At 38.2% G+C, this 15,598-nt stretch overlaps 1 protein-coding gene across 42 annotated transcripts in view; it reads left to right on the top strand.

Moving 5' to 3' along the window:
• RBFOX1 (RNA binding fox-1 homolog 1) overlaps positions 1-15,598 on the top strand; it is an 840,672-nt gene that overhangs the window by 580,219 nt on the left and 244,855 nt on the right. The gene's annotated exons all lie outside the window — the stretch shown is intronic.

The following is a 15,598-nucleotide window of genomic DNA, read 5'->3' as shown; positions in this document are numbered from 1 at the left end:
TCTAGTGCACTTAGAGTAATAATTGGAATTTTTATGGTTGAGAAAGCAAACACTTTTAATACAGGCAAAAGCTCTCATGTAGTCAGTGAAAAGACAGTAGGAAATCAAAAAGATGGATCACCCTAATCTGAGTATTGACATCTCTCATGGCTGAATAAATGGTGTAGTTGAGCTATATTTGCTTGTATTGATTTGTCTCCTGTTTAACATTCATGCCTTTGCTTCACGAGGTTGACCACAGGGCATAGGATTTGCTATCCATTCTAGGTTTCTGAGGGAGTCAGCATTCCCACAGCAGGTCGTAAGACAAAGTAACTTACCATGATGTGTTTAGGTTAAGTGTTTTAGCACAGCAAATATGAACAGTGTTAAATACGCATTAATTCATATGTTATGCATCACACTGAATGGAAAAAAAAGGGGCCGTGGTTTTTGTGTGTAGAGAAATACAGCACCTTCAGACAATACATATGCACATCATATTAATCCTTTTGAACCCTGAATGTGTAAGGTCTTGCTTCAGGGCAAAAGTTGTGTACTTCAAAAGTTAACTGGCAATTACTAGATTTAGTTGTTTGCGTGTTGCCTTGGTTTTATTTTATTGTTATCAAAAAGTGGTACGACTGAGTTTTCTGCTGTTAGATTTAGGATTTGGAATAGATCATGCAGACACTAATTTTAAAAGTTTTCTGTTGCTTACAGTATTAGAAGACATTAAGAAAGGATACAGGTAGCATTTTGAAGCATAGACAAAATGAAAAACCAGTGTACCCTAGCAGCAGTCCGATACTAGGCATTAACAGGGTTGGGACACACACATGTATGACAGTATTTCTGTGTTGTGCTAGTGACCAGTCAAATTAACTGTGAAGAAGAGGCAAATTTTCATTGTGCTCCTTTACTACAGCAGTTAGCTGGTGTTAGGGGAGTGACTGCTGCACGAACAGGAGGTTTTCCATATAGGTCCATTCAGCTACTGAGGACTGTGAGTCATGTTCTTCACTTTAGGCTTACTATCAGACACACAGGTTTAAAACAGAAATAGAGCATTGCACAGTGGCCATCAGGTATTGAAAACCTTTGTCTTCTGGGACATGCAAGCTGATGCTGTTTTTCTCTGTGCAGTGAGGCACGATAGCACACTTGCACACATCAAGCAGGCCTTCAGATCCATTAGAATTTGGGGGTGAAGGTCGGACTCCAGAGCTCAGTCAGACCCTGTGCCATCCTGTCCAATAAATAATTACAAGCAAATCGTGCCTTTCACTCTATGCTGATTGATGTTGAAATTGCTTTTGAAAGTTCTCATAAGTTCCTGTTATAGATTAAGTGCCGGTGTAGGAAAAATAACTGCACCCAACTGAAATGGGTGAATGTAATCAGGTTTAATGGACTCGAGAGCTTGTTGGGAATTAAATAACTATTGATTTGTTGGAAAGTTGCTGTCATTACAAAATGCCACTCTGGATGCATTATCCAAGCAGATAGATTAGAAGAAAGGGCCCTTTGAAAATTCAGGATGCCTTATTTCAGTCTTTTTTCTTTTCTTTCTTTCCTTAGAAATAGATATTCAGGCCTATGTTGCTCCATTAGTGTAGGTCTAAAATAGTCAAGCAGTAAGAATTGTTCTACAAAAATAAAATAGGTATTTGTATGGATACAGTGGAAAAGTGTTCTTCATATGGATACTTCTCTAGTCTCTCCTTTTCCCTGTCTCTCCCTAATGCTATACTTGAAACTTGCATTTTGGAAACAAATTGGGTGTTTGAGTTACTGTCTGAGAGGGTCAGCTGGAACAGTAAATACTTTAACCACTCTATCACCCCAAGTTTTTATCTGCATTTGCAGTATCTGCAGTCAGCTTATGATATTAGAATGCTTATTGTTTATCTCTTAAACTAAGTTAAATATCCAAAATAAATAATGCAAGGGGCAGCCAATAGACATACTTCTATCATCTCAATGGTTCTATGATTCTACGATCCTATTCTAAGCAGTAATTACACAATGTTCAGAACACTAATGGTAATTTTCTTCCAAAATATGCCTTGATAAACTGGTTGTACAAATGTTTGTACTGGGTTGCAGATTGAGAACCACAACCCTCCAGAATTTTTGAATACAAGGTTGTTTTAACATTTTAAAGTGTTTACAAGGTTTCAATTTATTTGTTTGTATGGATTTCTACAGAACGTGGACAGATTCATGATTAGGGATTCCCCATAATTTCCAATGGATTTACAGCAGAGTTGCATGTGAAAACAGAGTTTCACATAGACATTTGAGGGTTTAGTCATGGTTTTGTGTGGCACAGTTAAGCAAGAGCTCAGATAGGTGCAGAGGACTGTTAGTCTTCAGGGTTTCTGCATCTTCAAGTGCTATTTTACTTTTTGTTGTTGCTGTGTATGTGCAGCCTTTTCCAGACTTTCCTCCTAAATCGATTACTAAACTTGATGCTACATGCTCTCCTTGTTTCTGTCACACTCTCTTTTTACAGAGTATTTGAATGTGTGAAACGTAGGACAGATGAAGAAAGGGCAGATGCTGTGGTACATCTCTGGAAACACTTCAGATAAACAGTCATGTGTATTTTCCCAGTTGCATATGTTGGTCTATGATGATTTGTATACCTCTGTCTGAGATCATATGTTTAAGGGAGATGATGAAAAATGCAACATACATGCTTTTGGAGAGAGAAAAGGTAGTTTTCTAGACTTCCAGATATGTCAAAATGTATCAAATTAAGTTAAATATTCCTGCAAACTTGGCTTTACTTTCCAATGAATAAATATAGCTTCAAAAAAACAATAGAGTGATGGCATTATTATTGCCTATGACTTGTTGCATACTTTTTTTTTAATGAGAAATATAAACTATCTTTTCTTCTCCCTTCTTCCTCCTGGGTGAAGCTACTGGAGGAAAAAAAAATTACATGACAGTACAAATGATGCATAAATAGCATTATGTCTCATGTGGGTGGAGAGATGTTTTCTGACTTGGCAGAATAGATGTTCTGGTGGCTTCACAGGCTGTCACAATCACACTGCCATGATCTCCAAAGCAGGTACTGTGGTTGGGACAGCAAAGCCTACTTTATGTCAGAACTGTCATGCTGTTTTTCCTGGCAGGTGAGATTTAAAAAAATCCCCACAGATGATTAAGTGGCAACCCAGTAAAAGACTCCTTATACTGCCCTTGGGTGAGGACAGTTTTAATGTTTGGTTCCTATGGGGGAGCCCTTAGGGGGTCTAGATCAGCAGTGAAGGCAGGAGGGTGTCACAGGAAAAAGGTCCATCTGCTTTGGCCAGGCTGTGGGACCACTGCTCTACTGTCAGGAAGCGTGGCTGTGCGCTGCTGCGCTCTCTTACGTGTTCTCGGCATGAGTATGGAAACAAAGCTCTGATTATCATTCAAATTACAAAGTACAGCATCAAAAAATCTATTTTCCAATTCGTTGAAGACTAGTTTGTTGTCTAGGAAGAAAGTTAAACGTCTCCATATTAGCTTCATTTGTCTGAGTGGTTTAGGTATATAAAATCTTCGTGATTGCCCTTGACACTTGGAATGTTAGGATTATGATCAAATATTTTAAAAACTGAAGTGCAATAGATGACATTTTAATGATGGGCACTAAATTATTTATTACGTAGCTGGTTTAGGTGGCTCGGTTTCCATTTAGCATAGAGCAGTTCATGTGCAGTCTTACAAAAATTACTAAAATTGGGAATTACTTGGACTTTTCACTAAGCTACTCAAAAATTCTAAACAGAAAGGCCATTCTCTGTCATAAAAAATGCAGTACTTCAAGATTAAAAGGATGTGCTGGTTTTGTTCTGGATTATGGTCAGTATTTTTGCAAGTCTTCTTTTGGTTTAGCATAGTGACCAGAAAAACTTGAAGAGTTCTGAGCATTTAAGCTTATGTTCGTTGTTTAAGACTCCATCCAGCTGAGCTAAAACCTTTTCTACTCCTTCTATTTGCTTAATTATTTGTGTTATGGTAAAGTGGGGTAGAAGAAAAGTAGGAAGTGGATGGCTGTTGGTTAACTGCTTTAATAAATGGGGAATGAAGGTACTTTTGAGTACATCATTCTTAAATTGTTCTAGATACGTTGATTATATTCGTGCATCTGATTTTCCAAACCCTGGGTAACTAGTGTGTTTGATTGACGACTGGAAAAGTGGTGATCTGGAGACTGTTCCATTTTATTTTAGGGCTAAGTGAGAGAATTGCCTAGAATATGCTGTGAAAAATAGCAGTGAGACTTCTTCACAGTTCCATCTTTACCCGTCTGTAAAAATCCTTGTTTCAGTGCTGTGCTGGCAAGTGCTAGCAGTGAATGCATCCAGAATACTTGTAGATGCTAGTGTGCTCAGCTACCTGTGAAATCAGACTTTCTGGAGTCCAGTTATGAAAGATGTGGTGGATGTGTTGTGTTACCTTATATTAAAAAGGCTTCTGTGATTTAGTAGGTTTTATTTGAATAATGCATTTGAAATAGAAATGATGAGAGGTTTCAGTTCTGCCCCTGTTGCCTGAAGTGGTGTATAGTTGTTTTGGTTGTTTTTAGATTACCATCTAGTGGAATGCAGTGCATAATTTCTGTTTACATTGCCTGAATTGCCTAGTTGAAATGCAGTAAGTAGATGATTTACCTTAGATGCATATTTATTCTGCCTTGATTGTGGTGTTCTGTCTGTGCAAGTGATAAGGGTCTCCAATTATCAGTACTGTACTCCCAGGGCTTTGTGAGTGGAGAACTGCTGTGTTCCACTGCTGCAGTCACTTCTCTGAGTGTGTATTTTATTCTGGTTTTTGAGAGAGTGTATCTTACATTTCTTCTCTAAGAGTTGCAAAATTTTTCTCATTTCTGTGTCAAAAGTGCTTTAAATTGGAGCTCTGGGGTGGTGGTTGTAGGGGGATGGATGTGGTCTGCAATACTTTGTTTAGCAAAAAGTTCAGTTATTAGTAGTTAAACCCCATGAAATACAACCTCAGGGTTTTTTTTTGTTGTTCTGTTGTTGGGTTGTTTGGGGTTGTTGTGTTTTGTTGGTTTTTTTCCTTTGGGTTATTTTGTTGTGGTTTTTGGGTTTTTTTTAATACAGGGATCATTCAGTGTAGTCAGTTGCTCAGCAGGCTACAGACAACTTGAAAGTATATTACAGTTGCAAGAGTTTATTTTCTTTAAACCACCTTTTTTTCTTGCTATTAAGTGCAGATATTCTAAAATACCTGGTGATTGAAGCTGCAGAGAGTAGAGAGAAGAGCAGTGACACAGAATGTCTTTTCCACTGACCAAATTTTAGTGAGAGAGATAAGCTACCTAAATAGCTTTAGTTTGACTAAGAAACAAGTGGTTATTCTTTCCACTCATCTGCATTATTTTGTCTCACTAGCCTCTATTTCAGAGATCAGTGGGTGACATGATTTGAATGAGGCATCACCTCTTTGGCACCTCAGTGTAGTTATAGTCAGGGCTTCTTTCTGAGCTCAGCAAAAGAGGAAAAAATTCATCTGACACTTAACTGACACAGAATTTTGTCCTGTTGGAGACTTACTGATATTATGATATGATCTTATAGTCACTAGTTGATGTGCTGCATGATACACTTTTTAATGGAGTGGTTTAGTATGGCAAGAAACTGAGTACTTGAGGGCTGCAGCTTCTGCAATGGAATAAATGCAAATGTAGTGGAATCTGTATGAACAGAAGTAGTTTCTGTAGACAGCATAACTTTCATTAGGACAGGTTTTATTTATTTGTTCATCTAAGTAAGACAAAGCTTTGAAGATCTGACTTCTGTGCAAGAGCAGACTATATAATTTGGCTTCCCTAACTAGAAACCAGCAAGCTGATATGGCTATTTCCAAGGATCTGGAATTTCAGCTGTTGTTTTTTTATTTATTTATTCTTCTCCTGACTCATGCATAATCATCAGTAATAAAAATTCTGATGGTCAGATTATGCCAGGAGATACAACTTTGAAGTTCTGTTGCTTGCAGTAAAATGATACACAACTGATATCAAAATGTGCTTGTGTACCTAAAAATAGAACACTAATTTTTATGGAGCTGGCTGGAATAGTTTACGTAGTCACCCTCTGATAAGTTATCTTGTGTTACATGAGCTGGAGCTAGAAACCCAGTTAAAATCCATCGTTTGTTTTATTTGGTCTTTTTGCTTGCTTGCTGTTTTTAACTGTGGTGTACAGGTAACTGTTTTCTCAGACCTTGTTTCATAAAGGGTGTTGCAAAAACATGAAATGTCTATTTCAGTATATGAGGTTGTGGAAGAAAAGAATATGGGAAGGACATCATAATTTAAACTACTTTTTTTCAGCTGAAGTAATTGAGGATTGCATTTGAGCTGCTCTGTTATTAGGTGAGAACAAATTGCACCTGGCTAAATATTTGCCAATGAGATATCACAGCTGGCTTAAATTTAGGAGCAATGAGAAGGGTTTTTTAGTGTAGTGACAGGTCACAAACATTGTAAACAGCTGATAGCAATTTGAATCTGGCTAAGTTTTCCATGTGAATCAAATTATTGTGAATTAGGGTAAACTCAAATACTCTGGTTCCTTTTCTTCTTGTGGCCTGAGACAGGTGAGCTGGGTAGCTTGGAGGCTGACTTACTCCTCTTTAATTCTGGTGGGTTTATTAAATTGAAAAAGAATACCTTTATTATTTTCATCTATGGATAATTTTATTGCTGATCAAGCAGAGAAGTAAGTAAAAGTCTCTTGCCTGTATATTCATGAGTCCTGTTATGCATTGTATGACTTTGAGACCTTTGAATTAAGTAAGGCAAATTGTGCATTTCAAGGGAGTTTTATTCAGACTTTATTGTAACATAACCTTAAGAAAAAGCAACTTATTTCTGACTAGGATAACGTTTACAATATTCAAAGTAGTGAACTGATCTGAACTATGATGATTTTTGTTGTTGTTGTTGTTTTGTAATTGTATTTTAGTTTTACTTTTTCATCTTGCAGAGCTAGAAGTACTCTTTTGTTATGTCTTTTGTCCTTCCTTTGTCATACTATTTCAAAAGCATGTAATGCCCTCCCGTGAGCTAATCACTAAAATTTAAAAGCAATGGAGGAGAAAACAGTAGGTTGTTTATATACTGTTTGTTGTGGGTTTTTTTTCAATGATAAATGTCTGATGCCTTAGTCTTTCTGTAAGATATAACTATGTAGCAAACATAGTGAAATACCTCTCCAGCCATGTTAGATGTGTAAACTTCACAACCTGCAAGCCAAGTAAGAGTGCCTGCCAACATGCAAATACCTAGATTTATCTGAAAGTTAGCAGTAATTGTGAACGTATGGATCAGCTGCCTTCATTATTACTGCTAGTGGCACCATATATCAGCATAATATATATAACATTTCAAACACTTTGAGAACAATTTATGTTGCCACTTGAAGGCAAGAAGGGGGGTGGGAAGGTCATTTACAAGCAGTTTACTTGTCCTCCATCATAGAGAAAAATCTTAGCATTATATGAAATCAGAACCTGAACATGAATGAGAATTAAGAGTGATAAGAATGGGTTAAAAAAACCCCACACTGTGAAGCTTTTGAAAATGTATGACCACATAGTTGGTCAAAAGCATGAAAGATGGCATTTAGTTGAGACACAAAAGGTGACTAGAGGTGAGGGAAAACAGGTTTCCTTCAGGAATTCCTTCCTTTGAATGATGCTGTAGATAGTAATAATGAATGATTTTTTTAATATATTTTTTTGTCCCTGTTCCATGGATGTTGGCTTTTAGTGAATCAGTAAACCCAAGAAGTCCTTTCTTACTCCCTTGAGACAGCTTTCCTCTGGAAGTGTGGCTCAAGTGATGAGACTCAGTTGGACACTGAACTGAGTGCTTGAGAAGGAACTTGATTCAGTTATCTCAAAGTAAGCTCAAAGGAGTATTCCCTCCTTATGCAAAATGGTTCCTCATTCCCTAAACACTGGAAATGCATTTTATTTAGAGAGGGATTTATTTCATTTTTAGAGGAGTAGGTTTAGTGGTTGACCAGCTTTTCAGTATTTTGTTTCATTTTGTTTCTCTGATGTATTAGATCTTGCCTGTGCATAGCAGTATCTAATACATCAGAAAAGCAAAAGGAAACCAAAGTCACCTTCTCTGGAGGCATTCAAAACTCACCTGGATGTGTTCTTGTGTGATGTACTCTAGGTGATCCTGCTCTGGCAGGCCGGTTGGACTAGATGATCTTTTGAGGTCCTTTCCAACCCCTAACCTTCTGTGATTCTGTGTGATACAGGAACACCTATTTTTAATGAATTAAACTCACATTTGGTAGGTTCTTTTTCTCTTTGACTTGGAAGTGCTTTGAAAAACATTGCTGTAATATTTCTTATTTTTTTTAAAGAAGTTTTGTCTTGCTCACATTTGAGGTACAGAGAATGTAAACTTCTACATCTGTGTTTGAATAACTTACTAAAAACAAACAAACAAACCCCCCACAAAACAATCAAACAAACAAAACTAAAAAACAAAACAAAACAAAACAAAAACAACCAAACAAAACCCCACAAAAGGGCCATCAAAAAAACCAGGAGGATGCTGACTGTTTATACACAAACCAGAAAGTACAAATTCTTAAGGAATGCATGAAGATAGTTTAACAGTCTCAACAAAGTGGTTTGTTTTTTTCTGTAGTGTCTGAACCCTGCTTGAAAAGGTCTGTAACTTAAATAATTTATATTTTGTTATGCATTTGTAATGCCAAAGTAGTACTAAGTGGTTTTTAGGTTGGTGTTACCTGGAAACTGTCCTGTGTTGGAAAGCTGTCTATTCATTTGCAAGCTACAGAGCATGGTTTGACTCTTTGATTTCCATTCCAATGAATGCTGCTCTCAGACATGCAGCAATCTTCTACCATGTCCCGAGATAAAACAAGGAGAACGAAGAATGTAGCTTGTTCTGTTGTGACAAGTCATGCAAGAGTCTGTTCTGAGATGAACATGGAAAAGATAGCACAAGCTTTCCTTTTGCTAAGGGAAATTCAGTATAATTGGAGCACCTTCCCTTCTGGAACACAGGAACAAATTATGCTTTTAACATCTTGTGTCTAGACACAGAGCTATGCCCATGGATTTTGTTTTGTCTGAGGGGTTATGTGGTTTTGGTTTGGGTTGTGCTTTCTTTGGTTTTGTTTGTATGGTTGTTTTTTTTTTATTTGGTTGATTTTTTAGTTTGGGTTGGTTTGTTTGGGTTTTTGTTTGTTTGTTCCTTTTTGGCCTTATAATGTCTAAAACCAGAATAAAGCAAACTTGAAATCTGAAAAATATGTTAACCTGCCTGTGGCCAACCCATAAAATGAAAAATCTAGCTTCCATGCTCTTTTTTTCGTTTCTTTCAGCTTAAGATGTAAGTATCCATCTCTGTTCTTGCTACCTAGATACAAGAAGGAGGTTTCAGCAGTTACTACTATTTGGAGCCTGTAACAGAAGAAAATTCAAGGCTAACTTTCAGCTGCTAGGGTTAGGCCCAGTTCTCCTTAAATGCCCAGCCAGTCTTTGGCAAATTCACAGCTTGCATTGGGTTGAAAGGGACTCTCAAAGGCCATCTTGTCCAACCCTGCTGCAGTGAGCAGGGACACCTCCAACTAGATCAGGCTACCCAGGGCTACAGCAAGTCTGATCTTGAATGTCCCTAGGGACAGGGGCTCAACTCACATCCCTGGGCAACTTGTTCCAGTATTCTATCACTCTTATTGTGAAGAACTTCCTCCTGATGTCCAACCTAAAGCTACCTTGCTCCAGTTGCAAACCATTGCCCCTTGTCCTATCATCACAAGCCCTGCTAAACAGTCCTTCTTCAGCCTTCTTGTAGATCCCCTTCAGATACTGATAGGTAGCTAAAAGGTCTCCCTGGAGCCTTCTACTGTCAGACTGAACAGCCCCAACTCTCACAGCCTGTCTTCATAGGGGAGGTGCTGCAGCTCTTTGGTCATCTTTGTGGCCCTCCTCTGGACCCAATCCATCAGGTCCACATCCCTCGTGTGTTGAGGGCTTCAACACAAGTTCTTCCTATTCAACTTTCCCCTATCACATCAGTTCTTGTATTTGACATTCACAAGAGAGAGTGTGCCGCAGGACAAATGGCTCTGTGTAGTTCCAGGTTTGTCTATTCATTCAGAATCTTAAAGTGAAGGGAAGCAGCATGTCTAAGGATGTGCTTCAAGGTATTTCTAAAGGTTACCTAAAGTTGTTGATGATTCCAAGAAATTTTTCAAAACTAATCATTCAATAGGAAAAGTAGATGGATTGCTTTCATTATAGCATTGGCCAGTGTGTACTGGGAAACTGTCTTGGCTGGCTCTGTGGTAACTGATTTTATAGACATAAATTGTTAAAAAACGCTGGAGCCTTTTGAAGACTGCTGTTACAGGAAATGAAATAAATCCATTGTGGGATTCTCTGAGTACCATTTTTAACTGACATACTGTGCTGGACTGACTGAAGTGAATACATGGTCCTTTTAGTGCAGAAATGAATGCTTTGATTTTTATGCCTTCCTCCATGAAGGAACAGTTAAAATCAGGCACAGGGAAATATAACAGATGTTCGTACACATTTCCCATCTGAAAATGCCTTCCACTGGCCAAGACGATTGTTAGGCACAATTAAGCCCACTATATACATCCTGTATTGTAAGCCAAGTGTGCTGAATATGTTCCCAACAGGGAAGCACAGATTTAGAAAGAAGGCAGTTTATATGAACTTTCATCTGCAGTAGATTTTTGGGAGTCACTGTGTGAAAACCATAAGGAGACCTGACTGACAGCTCTGAGTCTGTGCCCCAAAGCACTGTGCTGTAAACTGTATCTTTAAGAGAAACTTCCAACCCATGAGAAAATTTTGTAGGCATTTCAGGGATACCAACACTTGAAATCTGCTTTCTGAGTGGCATTTGGTATTATGTTGCCAACTGACTTCAAAAGCTTGTGATATTATGCATTGCAACGTTCTACATTCAGCCTAATTGCCACTGTAATCAGTTTTACGATGGCTACAGGGATGTATTTTTCTCTTTTATTTATTTTTTTTTTTTTTGGTCTGAAATGTGAGCAACTTTTTGATTTCATAGACATACTTGGTAATGAAGGGAGGGAGGCCCTGCAGACCTGCACACTTTTCAAATAATGTCTGACATGTTTATGCGGAGAGCGGGATTTGTCATTCCCAATGACATGATAACATCTACTGCTGAAAAAGATACTGAGAACTAAATACTCTCATGTTTTGTGCTAGGTATTGTAACTGAACACCATCTAGTTGGCCGTTCCAGAAAAGCATGCCTGCCTTGTGTCTCAAAAAATCGCTGTGATTGACTATTTTTGTTGTATCAAAATATCATACAGACGCTATGCAAGTGTGGTGACCTAAAAATGTCAGTGAGTATTTCATAGCAGTTGTCTTTTGTATTTTTTATGTTTTTAGTGATTGGGGGGGGGGGGGGGGGGGGGGGGGGGGAGGGAGGGAGACAGAAATGCAAGACAGACATTGCTTTTCTGTTGTGTAATGCCTGTCATTTAATAATGTAAAATGCTCTGTGCCAGCTCTGTAGAGAGAATCTGTAAGTTGCTGGGCAATCAGTAATCTTTTCACTGAGATGTGCAAGAGAACTCTGAAACCTGTCTGCTGTTCTGGTCTTACTTTTCTGTAATAAGATACAAATCTGCAAATGCTGATTCCCTGTTTTTGCTCTGCTCTTAGTTCTCCATGTAATGTCCTTGTTAAATTCCTCTTCAGATGGATCTAAGTGTTTAGTAGCTCATGCTGTCTTTGTTCATGGCAGAAATAAGGAGAAAGCTGCTGTGTAGTCTCCTGTACAGATCATATGCAGTTACCTGTATTTCGTGAAGGCAAGTGAGTGAGACTTTTCTGTGCAAGGGGAAATTTAGGCTTGAACTTAGAAAAAAGCTCTTCACAGAAAGAGTGATTGCCCATTGGAATTAGCTGCCCAGGGAGGTGGTGGGGTCAACATCCCTGGAGGTGTTTAAGACTGGATGAGGCTCTTAGTGCCACGGTTTAGTTGATTAAATAGGGTTGGGTGGTCTGTTGGACTTGATGATCTTGGAGGTCTCTTCCAACCTGGTTGATTCTGTGATTCTGTAATATGCTCTGTTACTATGAGAGAGAATATCTTAAATATCTCTTGGTTAGTGCTCAGGAAGTAGACGACTTCTTAGGAGTACCAAGAGCATTGCTGGGCAGTGTATGGCCTTTGCATGTGCCTTGATATGATTCCTTGCATGTTAAGTCATGTAGTGTGTATGTTTATTTCTGGTGCTTGCCCACAACATACATTGTCATACTTAAGTGTCTATGAGATGTATTATTTCTTAAATGCTGTTCTGCAGTTACTTTGATGGAAGGTTTCTGGCTGCAAATTTATCTTTTGCACTATTATTTGTTGATTCTTAGAGAGTTGCACAAAATAAGTTTTTACATAAAAGCCTTCTTCTAGCAGAATTATAATAAAGTGCTGAGAGGTATTTTTATTCTCTTGGTTGTGATAAAAAGTAGGAGATCAAGAAGGGAACAGGTAGCCCACTGATTATTTGCTGAATTTATTTAGCATGAGAGAGATTATTTCAAAACACTAATAAATGCACAGTGTTGCTTCTGGATAAGTGAGATGACATTTTCTGGTTTACATTTTCAGTGTGTGTTGCTTGAATTCATTGCGGAGATTTTCCTCCCCTGGGTTCCAGAAGTTAAGTACCTGAAATACTTAAAAGTAGTTTTGGGTCAGAGCCAGACTACATAATAAGCACATATTTCATAGGTTTATTCTTCCTGGTTGTTTCCGAGCACTTCTTTTCTGACACAGCAAGTAACCTGCCCAGCGTTTCACTTTCTCGATACCATCCTACAAGTTTGTTGTAATGTTACACGTTTTACCAAATTTCTCAACTTTCATATGCCTCTTATTTCTATCATCTTGCTGCTTTAGCACTGTTACCTCTTTTCATAGTATCAGTCAGGGTTAGAAGGGACCACAGGGATCATGAAGTTCCAACCCCCCTGCCATGGGCAGGGACACCCCACACTAGATCAGGCTGGCCAGAGCCTCATCCAGCCTGGGCTTAAACACCTCCAGGGACAATCTTTTATGCCAAATGGAACACTTCTCTATAACTGGCATAATATTTTTTTTTTAATTTTTATTAATTAAAAATATCTTCTGAGCACCATTCTTCAGTTCCATTGCAAAAAATTAATTGGCATCTGCAGCATAAAAATAGATTGTGGTTTGGGAATCAGACACCTTCAGAAACAGATCCCTGACAGATCCATGATATGTATTTTTGGGGAACACTGTATCCTAGAGGCATTTAAAGTATTTGTGAAAGTATTTCTTGAGGATGATGCCTATTAGCTCATGAAGTTATTCCCTAATGCACTGTCCAAGAAGCCATCTGTTTTACTGATGACCAAACCCAAACAATTAATTTGTTGCTATGCTGTACACTGATACTGTAGCATTTCTAGTACTTGTTCCATTTAGCACTCTTGTTCTGTATGTATACATAATTCTGCTAAAGTAGTGTGTTTCCTTGGAAAGCAGGATAAAAGTTATAAATGTAAGTGAAACTTGGTTTGGTTTTTGTTTTAAGGGGTTTGTTAAATAGCTGTTGTGATCCAAGAAAAAGATGAAGTCGTTAGTGCTAATTATCCTCCAGGCCTTTTTGGAAAAGAGCAGTGTATGTATGTACTCTGTGACTTTGCTTAATAGTTAGCTTTTGTTCTCTGACAGAGCAGGAGACTTTGAATATATATTACCTAGTGCAGAAATAGAAAAATCAAATTGGTCATGTAATGGTTCCTCTCTCTCTGTCTCAGGACAGAACGTTTTTGTTAAAAATTGATTCCACCTTCTTCACTTAAAACCATTGCTATAATGCAACAGAACCTAATATTTTTGTTGTTGTTATGTCTTGCCTTTTTGGTCACAACCAGAAAGTGAATGTATACATTTATATATGGAAGGTTTCTTGCTGTGAAGAGGGATTTCCAATTCAGAGATTCAAAGATGTTCAAGCCAGGAAGGATCATTATGATAATTCAGTCTGTCCTCTTGAATATACATGCTACAGAATTTCTTGCAGTGACTGGCTTAAAGCAGACCTTTTGGAAGATTTAATCTTTTTTTAAACATCCAAGTAATTTTGATTCCATCAGTTTCACTGATACCCTACTGAACTGTTTGAATGTTTAATTACCCTTGCAGTTAGGACATTTCTCTTTATTTCCACTTCTAGCCATTGGTTCCTGCTGGGTATTTTGTCTGCAAGATCGAAAATGCAAAATACCTACAAACAAATGAGGAAGCTCTTTAAGTGTGCCACCTCCTAGAAGTGATGTATTTCACAGACATGGAGAAAAATAGGGAAGGCAGGCACCTTGTGGGATCATGTAATCTACTTCTCTGCCTGAAGGCAAGATCAACTTCGTGTGTGTCATTCCTGACAGATGTTTGTTGAGCCGGTTAACATCTTGAACAACGGGGACTCTCTAACCATTCCAGGCATTTTACACTGGCATTAGAGGTGGGATTTTTTTCCCAGTGTTAGAGATATAACCTCCCACTGTTATTTTATGCAGAGCCGGCATGGAAAATCCATTATTTCCGTCCTCAACATAGTGGGACATTATCTACTTAAAGACAGTGATGCCACCCTCAGTCTTCTCTTTTGAGGTAGTGCAATTTCATTCCTTCAGTCTTTGCTTCTAGAGTTTTCCTTAGACTCCTACAGTTGTGAGACATGGCTAAGAATTTAGGTCCACAAAAATACTTGGGCATCTAATTTTCCTTTTTCAGAAAAACATTACATTATAATGTACGAAGCCTTCCTTTCAGACACATGAAACTGGAGTGGGAGATAATAAAATTTTGCTAGTAGAAACAGATGTGCACTGGGAAGGAGAGGTGAGAGTTAACACTAAGTCATGAGACACAGAGCACTGTGAAGGATGAGTTTATTTTGCTGTTATTAAAAATTTCATTTCAGGATAATCCCTCTGAGATTTAACACGTTATTTTAAGAAAAGCTTCCTAGAGCAGCAGTAAACAAGACAGAGTACAGTAGGTTCAAACGATTCATAAATGTTTGGGTTTTTTAAACATCCCATTTATTGAGTCTATTTCTGATACAGTGCTGGAAGAAACAGCAATCATGTTGCCTGTGTGTTTGCAAAGAGTGACATTTGTAAAGTAATCTATTTAAATAATCATCACTCTGAAGCCTTGTCTGCAGTTTTTGGTTGTCAGATTTTTGTGGAGTAGGAAGAAAAACACTTAAAGCACAGGCTGGCTCCTTAGTGATTTTTCATGTATCCCTCCTTCAGCAGCAGCTCAACTGAGGCTTAATTTTGAGGTTGCTGTTTCATGTGTGACACTTAACCAATTTCTGTGCATGGCTTTGTGAAAGCATGTATCTGTATGTCTGAATGTCCAATAAATAGGAGCCCCACAGCCTTCCACCTGGATATGTTTGTTTACGTCAGAGTCAACAATGCACTCTGCATTCCTACCCCTAATATTCTGTGATTCTGTGGTTAC

The sequence above is a fragment of the Dryobates pubescens genome, chromosome 4, assembly GCF_014839835.1.
Source record: "Dryobates pubescens isolate bDryPub1 chromosome 4, bDryPub1.pri, whole genome shotgun sequence".
Taxonomy (NCBI): domain Eukaryota; kingdom Metazoa; phylum Chordata; class Aves; order Piciformes; family Picidae; genus Dryobates; species Dryobates pubescens.
This window is presented reverse-complemented; position numbering and strand designations above follow the sequence as displayed.